Here is a 13,855-nt window from a genome sequence, read left to right as displayed (position 1 = left end):
CTCTTGTGTCCCCCCTAGTTCCTCATAGACTGTAAGCTCTTGTGTCCCCCTATTTCCCCCTCATAGACTGTAAGCTCTTGTGCCCCCCTATTTCCCCCTCATAGACTGTAAGCTCTTGTGCCCTCCTATTCCCTCCCCATAGACTGTAAGCTCTTGTGTCTCCCTATTCCCTCCCCATAGACTGTAAGCTCTTGTGTCCCCCCCCCCCTATTCCCTCCTCATAGACTGTAAGCTCTTGTGTCCTCCTATTTCCTCATAGACTGTAAGCTCTTGTGTCCCCCTATTTCCTTCCCATAGACTGTAAGCTCGTGTCCCTCCTATTCCCTCCCCATAGACTGTAAGCTCTTGTGTCCCCCCCCCCTATTCCCTCCCCATAGACTGTAAGCTCTTGTGTCCCCCCCCTATTTCCTCCTCATAGACTGTAAGCTCTTGTGTCCCCCCCCCCCATTTCCTCCTCATAGACTGTAAGCTCTTGTGTCCCCCTAGTTCCTCCTCATAGACTGTAAGCTCTTGTGTCCCCCTATTTCCCTCCTCATAGACTGTAAGCTCTTGTGTCCTCCTATTTCCTCATAGACTGTAAGCTCTTGTGTCCCCCCTATTTCCCCCTCATAGACTGTAAGCTCTTGTGTCCTCCTATTCCCTCCTCATAGACTGTAAGCTCTTGTGTCCCTCCTATTTCCTCATAGACTGTAAGCTCTTGTGTCCCCCCTATTCCCTCCTCATAGACTGTAAGCTCTTGTGTCCCATTTCCTCATAGACTGTAAGCTCTTGTGTCCCCCCTATTCCCTCCCCATAGACTGTAAGCTCTTGTGTCCCCCTATTTCCTCATAGACTGTAAGCTCTTGTGTCCCCCTATTTCCTCCTCATAGACTGTAAACTCTTGTGTCCCCCCTATTTCCTCCTCATAGACTGTAAGCTCTTGTGTCCCCCCTATTTCCTCATAGACTGTAAGCTCTTGTGTCCCCCTATTTCCTCATAGACTGTAAGCTCTCGTGTCCCCCCATTTCCTCCTCATAGACTGTAAGCTCTTGTGTCCCCCTATTCCCTCCCCATAGACTGTAAGCTCTTGTGCCCCCCTATTTCCTCCTCATAGACTGTAAGCTCTTGTGTTCCCCCTATTTCCTCCTCATAGACTGTAAGCTCTTGTGTCCCCCCTATTTCCTCCTCATAGACTGTAAGCTCTTGTGTCCCCCTATTTCCTCCTCATAGACTGTAAGCTCTTGTGTCCTCCTATTTCCTTCCCATAGACTGTAAGCTCTTGTGTCCCCCTATTCCCTCCCCATAGACTGTAAGCTCTTGTGTCCCCCCTATTCTCTCCTCATAGACTGTAAGCTCTTGTGTCCCCCCTATTTCCTCATAGACTGTAAACTCTTGTGTCCCCCTATTTCCTCCTCATAGACTGTAAGCTCTTGTGTCCCCCCCTAGTTCCTCCTCATAGACTGTAAGCTCTTGTGTCCCCCTATTTCCTCCTCATAGACTGTAAGCTCTTGTGTCCCCCTATTTCCTCCTCAGACTGTAAGCTCTTGTGTCCCCCTATTTCCTCATAGACTGTAAGCTCTTGTGTCCCCCTATTTCCTCATAGACTGTAAGCTCTTGTGCCCCCCTATTTCCTCCTTATAGACTGTAAGCTCTTGTGTCCCCCTATTTCCTCCTTATAGACTGTAAGCTCCTGTGTCCCCCTATTCCCTTATAGACTGTAAGCTCTTGTGTCCCCCATATTTCCTCCTCATAGACTGTAAGCTCTTGTGTCCCCCCCTAGTTCCTCCTCATAGACTGTAAGCTCTTGTGTCCCCCTATTTCCTCATAGACTGTAAGCTCTTGTGTCCTCCTATTTCCTCCCCATAGACTGTAAGCTCTTGTGTCCCCCTATTTCCCCATAGACTGTAAGCTCTTGTGTCCCCCTATTTCCTCCTCATAGACTGTAAGCTCTTGTGTCCCCCTATTTCCTCATAGACTGTAAGCTCTTGTGTCCCCGCTAGTTCCTCCCCATAGACTGTAAGCTCTTGTGTCCCCCCTATTCCCTCCCCATAGACTGTAAGCTCTTGTGCCCCCCTATTTCCTCCCCATAGACTGTAAGCTCTTGTGTCCCCCTATTCCCTCCCCATAGACTGTAAGCTCTTGTGTCCCCCTATTCCCTCCCCATAGACTGTAAGCTCTTGTGTCCCCCTATTTCCTCATAGACTGTAAGCTCTTGTGTCCCCGCTAGTTCCTCCCCATAGACTGTAAGCTCTTGTGTCCCCCCTATTCCCTCCCCATAGACTGTAAGCTCTTGTGCCCCCCTATTTCCTCCCCATAGACTGTAAGCTCTTGTGTCCCCCTATTCCCTCCCCATAGACTGTAAGCTCTTGTGCCCCCCTATTTCCTCCCCATAGACTGTAAGCTCTTGTGTCCCCCTATTCCCTCCCCATAGACTGTAAGCTCTTGTGTCCCCCTATTCCCTCCTCATAGACTGTAAGCTCTTGTGTCTCCCCTATTTCCTCCCCATAGACTGTAAGCTCTTGTGTCCCCCTATTCCCTCCCCATAGACTGTAAGCTCTTGTGTCCCCCTATTTCCTCCCCATAGACTGTAAGCTCTTGTGTCCCCCTATTTCCTCCCCGTAGACTGTAAGCTCTTGTGTCCCCCCTAGTTCCTCCTCATAGACTGTAAGCTCTTGTGTCCCCCTATTTCCTCCCCATAGACTGTAAGCTCTTGTGTCCCCCTATTTCCTCCCCATAGACTGTAAGCTCTTGTGTCCCCCCAGTTCATCACACATTACCAGCCTATTACAATGACTCCGCCCCTTCCCATGCACCGCGCAGTAGCTCCGCCTACCATCCTCACTGACTCCTCTGACTTCGGAGTACCGCCTCTCACGTGACTGATGGCAGGGTGTGACGTCACCGCAGGTCCTGCAGCTTCCGGTTGGTCGCGGTGTTTCGGCTGTTATCAGCCAGTGTCTCCTGTGGTAAGTTGATGTCAGTGGCGCCCCCCGGCGGGCTCTCCGCATGTTGTCGCCTCCTCACCGATGCAGAGAGACTCCCTCCGGGGGCCTGTGCCCCGCAGCGCGGCCGTGGTGTCTGCGGGGGCTTCCTGTGTTTCCGTCGGCCGGTGTTTAGCTCCCGTCATATGTCTCGTGCACACGGCGGGTCCCGCGGGCAGCAGCAGTAGTTGGCGGTCTGAAGGCCCCGTGCACACCGGCGGGTGTTAGCGGCACCGCAGCCTCTCTGCAGTGATGACCGCGGACGGCTTCCATAGACTTCAAGGCATCCGCGTAATACTAGAGCATGCTGGGATATTCTCCTGTCCCTCCATCACAGACTACGGGCGCTAATCGGAGGTCTGCTGCAAATCCCGGAGCGCAAACCGCCCTGCGTGCCGGAAAAACCGCGCAGAGTATTCACGGACCGCGAGCCTCCTGCGGACGGACCGGCCGTCTGTAACAAACCGCGTCTGTGTGAGCGCAGAGTATTCACGGACCGCGAGCCTCCTGCGGACGGACCGGCCGTCTGTAACAAACCGCGCTGTGTGAGCGCAGAGTATTCACGGACCACGAGCCTCCTGCGGACGGACCGGCCGTCTGTAACAAACCGCACCTGTGTGAGCGCAGAGTATTCACGGACCGCGAGCCTCCTGCGGACGGACCGGCCGTCTGTAACAAACCGCGTCTGTGTGAGCGCAGAGTATTCACGGACCGCGAGCCTCCTGCGGACGGACCGGCCGTCTGTAACAAACCGCACTGTGTGAGCGCAGAGTATTCACGGACCGCGAGCCTCCTGCGGACGGACCAGCCGTCTGTAACAAACCGCCCCTGTGTGAGCGCAGAGTATTCACGGACCGCGAGCCTCCTGCGGACGGACCGGCCGTCTGTAACAAACCGCACTGTGTGAGCGCAGAGTATTCACGGACCGCGAGCCTCCTGCGGACGGACCGGCCGTCTGTAACAAACCGCCCCTGTGTGAGCGCAGAGTATTCACGGACCGCGAGCCTCCTGCGGACGGACCGGCCGTCTGTAACAAACCGCGCCTGTGTGAGCGCAGAGTATTCACGGACCGCGAGCCTCCTGCGGACGGACCGGCCGTCTGTAACAAACCGCGCCTGCGTGAGCGCAGAGTATTCACGGACCGCGAGCCTCCTGCGGACGGACCGGCCGTCTGTAACAAACCGCGCCTGCGTGAGCGCAGAGTATTCACGGACCGCGAGCCTCCTGCGGACGAGCCGGCCGTCTGTAACAAACCGCGCCTGTGTGAGCGCAGAGTATTCACGGACCGCGAGCCTCCTGCGGACGGACCGGCCGTCTGTAACAAACCGCGCTGTGTGAGCACAGAGTATTCACGGACCGCGAGCCTCCTGCGGACGGACCGGCCGTCTGTAACAAACCGCGCTGTGTGAGCGCAGAGTATTCACGGACCGCGAGCCTCCTGCGGACGGACCGGCCGTCTGTAACAAACCGCACCTGTGTGAGCGCAGAGTATTCACGGACCGCGAGCCTCCTGCGGACGGACCGGCCGTCTGTAACAAACCGCGCCTGTGTGAGTGCAGAGTATTCACGGACCGCGAGCCTCCTGCGGACGGACCGGCCGTCTGTAACAAACCGCGCCTGTGTGAGCGCAGAGTATTCACGGACCGTGAGCCTCCTGCGGACGGACCGGCCGTCATGTAACAAACCGCGCTGTGTGAGCGCAGAGTATTCACGGACCGCGAGCCTCCTGCGGACGGACCGGCCGTCTGTAACAAACCGCCCCTGTGTGAGCGCAGAGTATTCACGGACCGCGAGCCTCCTGCGGACGGACCGGCCGTCTGTAACAAACCGCCCCTGTGTGAGCGCAGAGTATTCACGGACCGCGAGCCTCCTGCGGACGGACCGGCCGTCTGTAACAAACCGCCCCTGTGTGAGCGCAGAGTATTCACGGACCGCGAGCCTCCTGCGGACGGACCGGCCGTCTGTAACAAACCGCCCCTGTGTGAGCGCAGAGTATTCACGGACCGCGAGCCTCCTGCGGACGGACCGTCTGTAACAAACCGCGCCTGTGTGAGCGCAGAGTATTCACGGACCGCGAGCCTCCTGCGGACGGACCGGCCGTCTGTAACAAACCGCCCCTGTGTGAGCGCAGAGTATTCACGGACCGCGAGCCTCCTGCGGACGGACCGGCCGTCTGTAACAAACCGCGCCTGTGTGAGCGCAGAGTATTCACGGACCGCGAGCCTCCTGCGGACGGTCCGGCCGTCTGTAACAAACCGCACCTGTGTGAGCGCAGAGTATTCACGGACCGCGAGCCTCCTGCGGACGGACCGGCCGTCTGTAACAAACCGCCCTGTGTGAGCGCAGAGTATTCACGGACCGCGAGCCTCCTGCGGACGGACCGGCCGTCTGTAACAAACCGCGCCTGTGTGAGCGCAGAGTATTCACGGACCGCGAGCCTCCTGCGGACGGACCGGCCGTCTGTAACAAACCGCGCCTGTGTGAGCGCAGAGTATTCACGGACCGCGAGCCTCCTGCGGACGGACCGGCCGTCTGTAACAAACCGCGCTGTGTGAGCGCAGAGTATTCACGGACCGCGAGCCTCCTGCGGACGAGCCGGCCGTCTGTAACAAACCGCGCCTGTGTGAGCGCAGAGTATTCACGGACCGCGAGCCTCCTGCGGACGGACCGGCCGTCTGTAACAAACCGCGCCTGTGTGAACGCAGAGTATTCACGGACCGCGAGCCTCCTGCGGACGGACCGGCCGTCTGTAACAAACCGCCCCTGTGTGAGCGCAGAGTATTCACGGACCGCGAGCCTCCTGCGGACGGACCGGCCGTCTGTAACAAACCGCGCCTGTGTGAGCGCAGAGTATTCACGGACCGCGAGCCTCCTGCGGACGGACCGGCCGTCTGTAACAAACCGCACTGTGTGAGCGCAGAGTATTCACGGACCGCGAGCCTCCTGCGGACGGACCGGCCGTCTGTAACAAACCGCGCTGTGTGAGCGCAGAGTATTCACGGACCGCGAGCCTCCTGCGGACGGACCGGCTGTCTGTAACAAACCGCGCTGTGTGAGCACAGAGTATTCACGGACCGCGAGCCTCCTGCGGACGGACCGGCCGTCTGTAACAAACCGCGCTGTGTGAGCGCAGAGTATTCACGGACCGCGAGCCTCCTGCGGACGGACCGGCCGTCTGTAACAAACCGCGCCTGTGTGAGCGCAGAGTATTCACGGACCGCGAGCCTCCTGCGGACGGACCGGCCGTCTGTAACAAACCGCGCCTGTGTGAGTGCAGAGTATTCACGGACCGCGAGCCTCCTGCGGACGGACCGGCCGTCTGTAACAAACCGCGCCTGTGTGAGCGCAGAGTATTCACGGACCGCGAGCCTCCTGCGGACGGACCGGCCGTCATGTAACAAACCGCGCTGTGTGAGCGCAGAGTATTCACGGACCGCGAGCCTCCTGCGGACGGACCGGCCGTCTGTAACAAACCGCCCCTGTGTGAGCGCAGAGTATTCACGGACCGCGAGCCTCCTGCGGACGGACCGGCCGTCTGTAACAAACCGCCCCTGTGTGAGCGCAGAGTATTCACGGACCGCGAGCCTCCTGCGGACGGACCGGCCGTCTGTAACAAACCGCCCCTGTGTGAGCGCAGAGTATTCACGGACCGCGAGCCTCCTGCGGACGGACCGGCCGTCTGTAACAAACCGCCCCTGTGTGAGCGCAGAGTATTCACGGACCGCGAGCCTCCTGCGGACGGACCGGCCGTCTGTAACAAACCGCGCCTGTGTGAGTGCAGAGTATTCACGGACCGCGAGCCTCCTGCGGACGGACCAGCCGTCTGTAACAAACCGCGCCTGTGTGAGCGCAGAGTATTCACGGACCGCGAGCCTCCTGCGGACGGACCGGCCGTCTGTAACAAACCGCGCCTGTGTGAGCGCAGAGTATTCACGGACCGCGAGCCTCCTGCGGACGGACCGGCCGTCTGTAACAAAACCGCCCCTGTGTGAGCGCAGAGTATTCACGGACCGCGAGCCTCCTGCGGACCGACCGGCCGTCTGTAACAAACCGCGCCTGTGTGAGCGCAGAGTATTCACGGACCGCGAGCCTCCTGCGGACAGACCGGCCGTCTGTAACAAACCGCGCCTGTGTGAGCGCAGAGTATTCACGGACCGCGAGCCTCCTGCGGATGAGCCGGCCGTCTGTAACAAACCGCGCCTGTGTGAGCGCAGAGTATTCACGGACCGCGAGCCTCCTGCGGACGGACCGGCCGTCTGTAACAAACCGCCCCTGTGTGAGCGCAGAGTATTCACGGACCGCGAGCCTCCTGCGGACGGACCGGCCGTCTGTAACAAACCGCGCTGTGTGAGCGCAGAGTATTCACGGACCGCGAGCCTCCTGCGGACGGACCGGCCGTCTGTAACAAACCGCGCCTGTGTGAGCGCAGAGTATTCACGCACTGCGAGCCTCCTGCGGACAAACCGGCCGTCTGTAACAAACCGCCCCTGTGTGAGCGCAGAGTATTCACGGACCGCGAGCCTCCTGCGGACGGACCGGCCGTCTGTAACAAACCGCCCCTGTGTGAGCGCAGAGTATTCACGGACCGCGAGCCTCCTGCGGCCGGACCGGCCGTCTGTAACAAACCGCCCCTGTGTGAGCGCAGAGTATTCACGGACCGCGAGCCTCCTGCGGACGGACCGGCCGTCTGTAACAAACCGCACTGTGTGAGCGCAGAGTATTCACGGACCGCGAGCCTCCTGCGGACGGACCGGCCGTCTGTAACAAACCGCGCCTGTGTGAGCGCTGCGTATTCACGGACCGCGAGCCTCCTGCGGACGGACCGGCCGTCTGTAACAAACCGCGCCTGTGTGAGCGCAGAGTATTCACGGACCGCGAGCCTCCTGCGGACGGACCGACCGTCTGTAACAAACCGCCCCTGTGTGAGCGCAGAGTATTCACGGACCGCAAGCCTCCTGCGGACGGACCGACCGTCTGTAACAAACCGCCCCTGTGTGAGCGCAGAGTATTCACGGACCGCGAGCCTCCTGCGGACGGACCGGCCGTCTGTAACAAACCGCGCCTGTGTGAGCGCAGAGTATTCACGGACCGCGAGCCTCCTGCGGACGGTCCGGCCGTCTGTAACAAACCGCCCTGTGTGAGCGCAGAGTATTCACGGACCGCGAGCCTCCTGCGGACGGACCGGCCGTCTGTAACAAACCGCGCCTGTGTGAGCGCAGAGTATTCACGGACCGCGAGCCCCCTGCGGACCGGCCGTCTGTAACAAACCGCGCCTGTGTGAGCGCAGAGTATTCACGGACCGCGAGCCTCCTGCGGACGGACCGGCCGTCTGTAACAAACCGCGCCTGTGTGAGCGCAGAGTATTCACGGACCGCGAGCCTCCTGCGGACGGACCGGCCGTCTGTAACAAACCGCCCCTGTGTGAGCGCAGAGTATTCACGGACCGCGAGCCTCCTGCGGACGGACCGGCCGTCTGTAACAAACCGCGCCTGTGTGAGCGCAGAGTATTCACGGACCGCGAGCCTCCTGCGGACAGACCGGCCGTCTGTAACAAACCGCCCCAGTGTGAGCGCAGAGTATTCACGGACCGCGAGCCTCCTGCGGATGAGCCGGCCGTCTGTAACAAACCGCGCCTGTGTGAGCGCAGAGTATTCACGGACCGCGAGCCTCCTGCGGACGGACCGGCCGTCTGTAACAAACCGCGCTGTGTGAGCGCAGAGTATTCACGGACCGCGAGCCTCCTGCGGACGGACCGGCCGTCTGTAACAAACCGCGCTGTGTGAGCGCAGAGTATTCACGGACCGCGAGCCTCCTGCGGACGGACCGGCCGTCTGTAACAAACCGCGCCTGTGTGAGCGCAGAGTATTCACGGACCGCGAGCCTCCTGCGGACCGACCGGCCGTCTGTAACAAACCGCGCCTGTGTGAGCGCAGAGTATTCACGGACCGCGAGCCTCCTGCGGATGAGCCGGCCGTCTGCAACAAACCGCGCCTGTGTGAGCGCAGAGTATTCACGGACCGCGAGCCTCCTGCGGACGGTCCGGCCGTCTGTAACAAACCGCGCTGTGTGAGCGCAGAGTATTCACGGACCGCGAGCCTCCTGCGGACGGACCGGCCGTCTGTAACAAACCGCACTGTGTGAGCGCAGAGTATTCACGGACCGCTAGCCTCCTGCGGACGGACCGGCCGTCTGTAACAAACCGCGCCTGTGTGAGCGCAGAGTATTCACGGACCGCGAGCCTCCTGCGGACGGACCGGCCGTCTGTAACAAACCGCGCCTGTGTGAGCGCAGAGTATTCACGGACCGCTAGCCTCCTGCGGACGGACCGGCCGTCTGTAACAAACCGCGCCTGTGTGAGCGCAGAGTATTCACGGACCGCGAGCCTCCTGCGGACGGACCGGCCGTCTGTAACAAACCGCGCCTGTGTGAGCGCAGAGTATTCACGGACCGCGAGCCTCCTGCGAACGGACCGACCGTCTGTAACAAACCGCGCCTGTGTGAGCGCAGAGTATTCACGGACCGCGAGCCTCCTGCGGACGAGCCGGCCGTCTGTAACAAACCGCGCTGTGTGAGCGCAGAGTATTCACGGACCGCGAGCCTCCTGCGGACGGACCGACCGTCTGTAACAAACCGCGCCTGTGTGAGCGCAGAGTATTCACGGACCGCTAGCCTCCTGCGGACGGACCGGCCGTCTGTAACAAACCGCGCCTGTGTGAGCGCAGAGTATTCACGGACCGCGAGCCTCCTGCGGACGGACCGGCCGTCTGTAACAAACCGCGCTGTGTGAGCGCAGAGTATTCACGGACCGCGAGCCTCCTGCGGACGGACCGGCCGTCTGTAACAAACCGCGCTGTGTGAGCGCAGAGTATTCACGGACCGCGAGCCTCCTGCGGACGGACCGGCCGTCTGTAACAAACCGCCCCTGTGTGAGCGCAGAGTATTCACGGACCGCGAGCCTCCTGCGGACGGACCGGCCGTCTGTAACAAACCGCGCTGTGTGAGCGCAGAGTATTCACGGACCGCGAGCCTCCTGCGGACGGACCGACCGTCTGTAACAAACCGCCCCTGTGTGAGCGCAGAGTATTCACGGACCGCGAGCCTCCTGCGGACGGACCGGCCGTCTGTAACAAACCGCGCCTGTGTGAGCGCAGAGTATTCACGGACCGCGAGCCTCCTGCGGACGGACCGGCCGTCTGTAACAAACCGCACCTGTGTGAGCGCAGAGTATTCACGGACCGCGAGCCTCCTGCGGACGGACCGGCCGTCTGTAACAAACCGCGCCTGTGTGAGCGCAGAGTATTCACGGACCGCGAGCCTCCTGCGGAGAGACCGGCCGTCTGTAACAAACCGCCCCTGTGTGAGCGCAGAGTATTCACGGACCGCGAGCCTCCTGCGGAGAGACCGGCCGTCTGTAACAAACCGCCCCTGTGTGAGCGCAGAGTATTCACGGACCGCGAGCCTCCTGCGGACGGACCGGCCGTCTGTAACAAACCGCCCCTGTGTGAGCGCAGAGTATTCACGGACCGCGAGCCCCCTGCGGACGGACCGGCCGTCTGTAACAAACCGCCCCTGTGTGAGCGCAGAGTATTCACGGACCGCGAGCCTCCTGCGGACGGACCGGCCGTCTGTAACAAACCGCGCCTGTGTGAGCGCAGAGTATTCACGGACCGCGAGCCTCCTGCGGACGGACCGGCCGTCTGTAACAAACCGCGCCTGTGTGAGCGCAGAGTATTCACGGACCGCGAGCCTCCTGCGGACGGACCGGCCGTCTGTAACAAACCGCGCTGTGTGACCGCAGAGTATTCACGGACCGCGAGCCTCCTGCGGACGAGCCGGCCGTCTGTAACAAACCGCGCCTGTGTGAGCGCAGAGTATTCACGGACCGCGAGCCTTCTGCGGACGGACCGGCTGTCTGTAACAAACCGCCCCTGTGTGAGCGCAGAGTATTCACGGACCGCGAGCCTCCTGCGGACGAGCCGGCCGTCTGTAACCGCGCCTGTGTGAGCGCAGAGTATTCACGGACCGCGAGCCTCCTGCGGACGGACCGGCCGTCTGTAACAAACCGCCCCTGTGTGAGCGCAGAGTATTCACGGACCGCGAGCCTCCTGCGGACGGACCGGCCGTCTGTAACAAACCGCGCCTGTGTGAGCGCAGAGTATTCACGGACCGCGAGCCTCCTGCGGACGGACCGGCCGTCTGTAACAAACCGCGCCTGTGTGAGCGCAGAGTATTCACGGACCGCGAGCCTCCTGCGGATGGACCGGCCGTCTGTAACAAAACCGCGCCTGTGTGAGCGCGGAGTATTCACGGACCGCGAGCCTCCTGCGGACGGACCGGCCGTCTGTAATAAACCGCGCCTGTGTGAACGCGGAGTATTCACGGACCGCGAGCCTCCTGCGGACGAGCCGACCGTCTGTAACAAACCGCGCCTGTGTGAGCGCGGAGTATTCACGGACCGCGAGCCTCCTGCGGACGGACCGGCCGTCTGTAACAAACCGCGCCTGTGTGAGCGCAGAGTATTCACGGACCGCGAGCCTCCTGCGGACGGACCGGCCGTCTGTAACAAACCGCGCCTGTGTGAGCGCAGAGTATTCACGGACCGCGAGCCTCCTGCGGACGGACCGGCCGTCTGTAACAAACCGCGCCTGTGTGAGCGCAGAGTATTCACGGACCGCGAGCCTCCTGCGGACGGACCGGCCGTCTGTAACAAACCGCGCCTGTGTGAGCGCAGAGTATTCACGGACCGCGAGCCTCCTGCGGACGGACCGGCCGTCTGTAACAAACCGCGCCTGTGTGAGCGCAGAGTATTCACGGACCGCGAGCCTCCTGCGGACGGACCGGCCGTCTGTAACAAACCGCGCCTGTGTGAGCGCAGAGTATTCACGGACCGCGAGCCTCCTGCGGACGGACCGGCCGTCTGTAACAAACCGCGCCTGTGTGAGCGCAGAGTATTCACGGACCGCGAGCCTCCTGCGGACGGACCGGCCGTCTGTAACAAACCGCGCCTGTGTGAGCGCAGAGTATTCACGGACCGCGAGCCTCCTGCGGACGGACCGGCCGTCTGTAACAAACCGCCCCTGTGTGAGCGCAGAGTATTCACGGACCGCGAGCCTCCTGCGGACGGACCGGCCGTCTGTAACAAACCGCGCCTGTGTGAGCGCAGAGTATTCACGGACCGCGAGCCTCCTGCCGATGAACAAATCCTCCACAGTGAATAAGACGCCTGTCGTCAGCCGCTCCCTGTATATATAAAGCCGGGTAACCCAACCCTCAACGTGATTGGCTGCAGTAGGCCCCGCCCTTCCAGCCACACCCCTTCGCAGTACTTTTATCAAAAGTGGTGTGAAAAAGTAAAAGTTTGGCGCGGGACGCACACTGAAGTGTGTGACTTGTGTCTGCTACTAATCTGCGCGAGTGCTGTCATATGACTAAGATGGCGCTCACTTCGGGCGGTCCTCTGTTTCGCTACTCCATCCTCCTTGCTTCCGGCTCTCCCTGTTCCTCAATTCCCGTTTGTTTCCTTCAGCTACCAAAATTACTGTTACTGCGGTTTTTTTCTGTGACCTATAGGGCGTTCTTTTTTAAATCTCTCTTTTTTATTTAGTATCTTTATGCTATGATGAAGTACATGACCGGGCTCCTCTATTTGTTTCGGACATTTTGATATATAGTATGTACGGCGGCGGTTTTTCTTGGCGTCGGCTTTGTGGTTTGTTTTTTTTCTTATGTATATATTGTGTTATTCTGTAATATTTTTCTACTCATGTATGTAATCATGTTTTTTACTATTTATGTCCCCAGTCACATCATATAAGACCTCTGGGGGACATTCTCTTTTTTTGTTTTGTTTTTGACACTTTCCCACTGTAGCTGGGGCATCCATAGGAGCCACCTGTATAGGAGCCCCAGTTACAGGGGAAACAACCCATGTAGTGACAGTAGTCACTGGCAGAGCTGGCCAGGGTCTAGTATGAGCCTCCAGCTTTGCTGTAGCAGGGAGCCCCAGGGAACTCCCTTCCACTTTCACTTTGAGTACACAGTGCTCAATGAGTGCTGTGTACTCTGCAGAGGAAAAGCCCAAAAGGGTTAAAAACCCCTCCTGCCTTCTCCTCCGGGTTATCATCTATTACTAACAGCTGACAACCAGTCCTGGCTCTTATTGATTGCAGAGCCAGGAGGTTTAAAGTACCTCCGTAATTTTACTATTGGTGGGGTTTTAAGCCCAGGACAAGGCGCCATATATTTAGCACGCCTGGTTCTTAATGGGTTAAATAGTTGCCGATGGATCAGCTTTATCATGGTTGCTTCTAATAAGTTTGCTTCGTTACAGAAGTTGACAGACAGACGTTCACTAAGCACATCATGTAAATGGAGTATTGACCAAGGGTTTTCCAGAAATTTAAATGCGTAGTTCCTGTCCATCAAAACTTCCAATTAACCTAATCTATGTGTTCCCGGTAGGAGGACAACAATCGCTTGTTACCTAATCTGTGTGTCCCCGGTGGGAGGACAGCCATCACTTGTTACCTAGCCTGTGTGTCCCCGACGGGAGGACAGCCATCACTTGTTACCTAATCTGTGTGTCCCCGACGGGAGGACTGCCATCACTTGTTACCTAATCTGTGTGTCCCCGACGGGAGGACTGCCATCACTTGTTACCTAGCCTGTGTATTCCCGGTAGGAGGACAACAATCGCTTGTTACCTAATCTGTGTGTCCCCGGTGGGAGGACAGCCATCACTTGTTACCTAGCCTGTGTGTCCCCGACGGGAGGACAGCCATCACTTGTTACCTAATCTGTGTGTCCCCGACGGGAGGACTGCCATCACTTGTTACCTAATCTGTGTGTCCCCGACGGGAGGACTGCCATCACTTGTTACCTAATCTGTGTGTCCC

General features: G+C 59.5%; 1 protein-coding gene across 2 annotated transcripts in view; it reads left to right on the top strand.

Annotated features, from left to right (window-relative positions):
- The first annotated feature begins 2,857 nt into the window (after positions 1 to 2,857).
- Positions 2,858 to 13,855, top strand: part of LOC136627281 (oocyte zinc finger protein XlCOF22-like) — a 49,026-nt gene continuing 38,028 nt past the window's right edge. Inside the window, exon 1 of one of the 2 annotated variants that reach the window (XM_066602265.1) lies at positions 2,858 to 2,945. The gene's annotated coding sequence lies outside the window, so the exon portion shown is untranslated. The remainder of the gene's footprint in view (positions 2,946 to 13,855) is intronic. The other variant, XM_066602266.1, reaches the window with a different exon arrangement.

Source organism: Eleutherodactylus coqui, chromosome 5 (assembly GCF_035609145.1).
Source record: "Eleutherodactylus coqui strain aEleCoq1 chromosome 5, aEleCoq1.hap1, whole genome shotgun sequence".
NCBI classification, from domain to species: Eukaryota; Metazoa; Chordata; class Amphibia; order Anura; family Eleutherodactylidae; genus Eleutherodactylus; species Eleutherodactylus coqui.
This window is presented reverse-complemented; position numbering and strand designations above follow the sequence as displayed.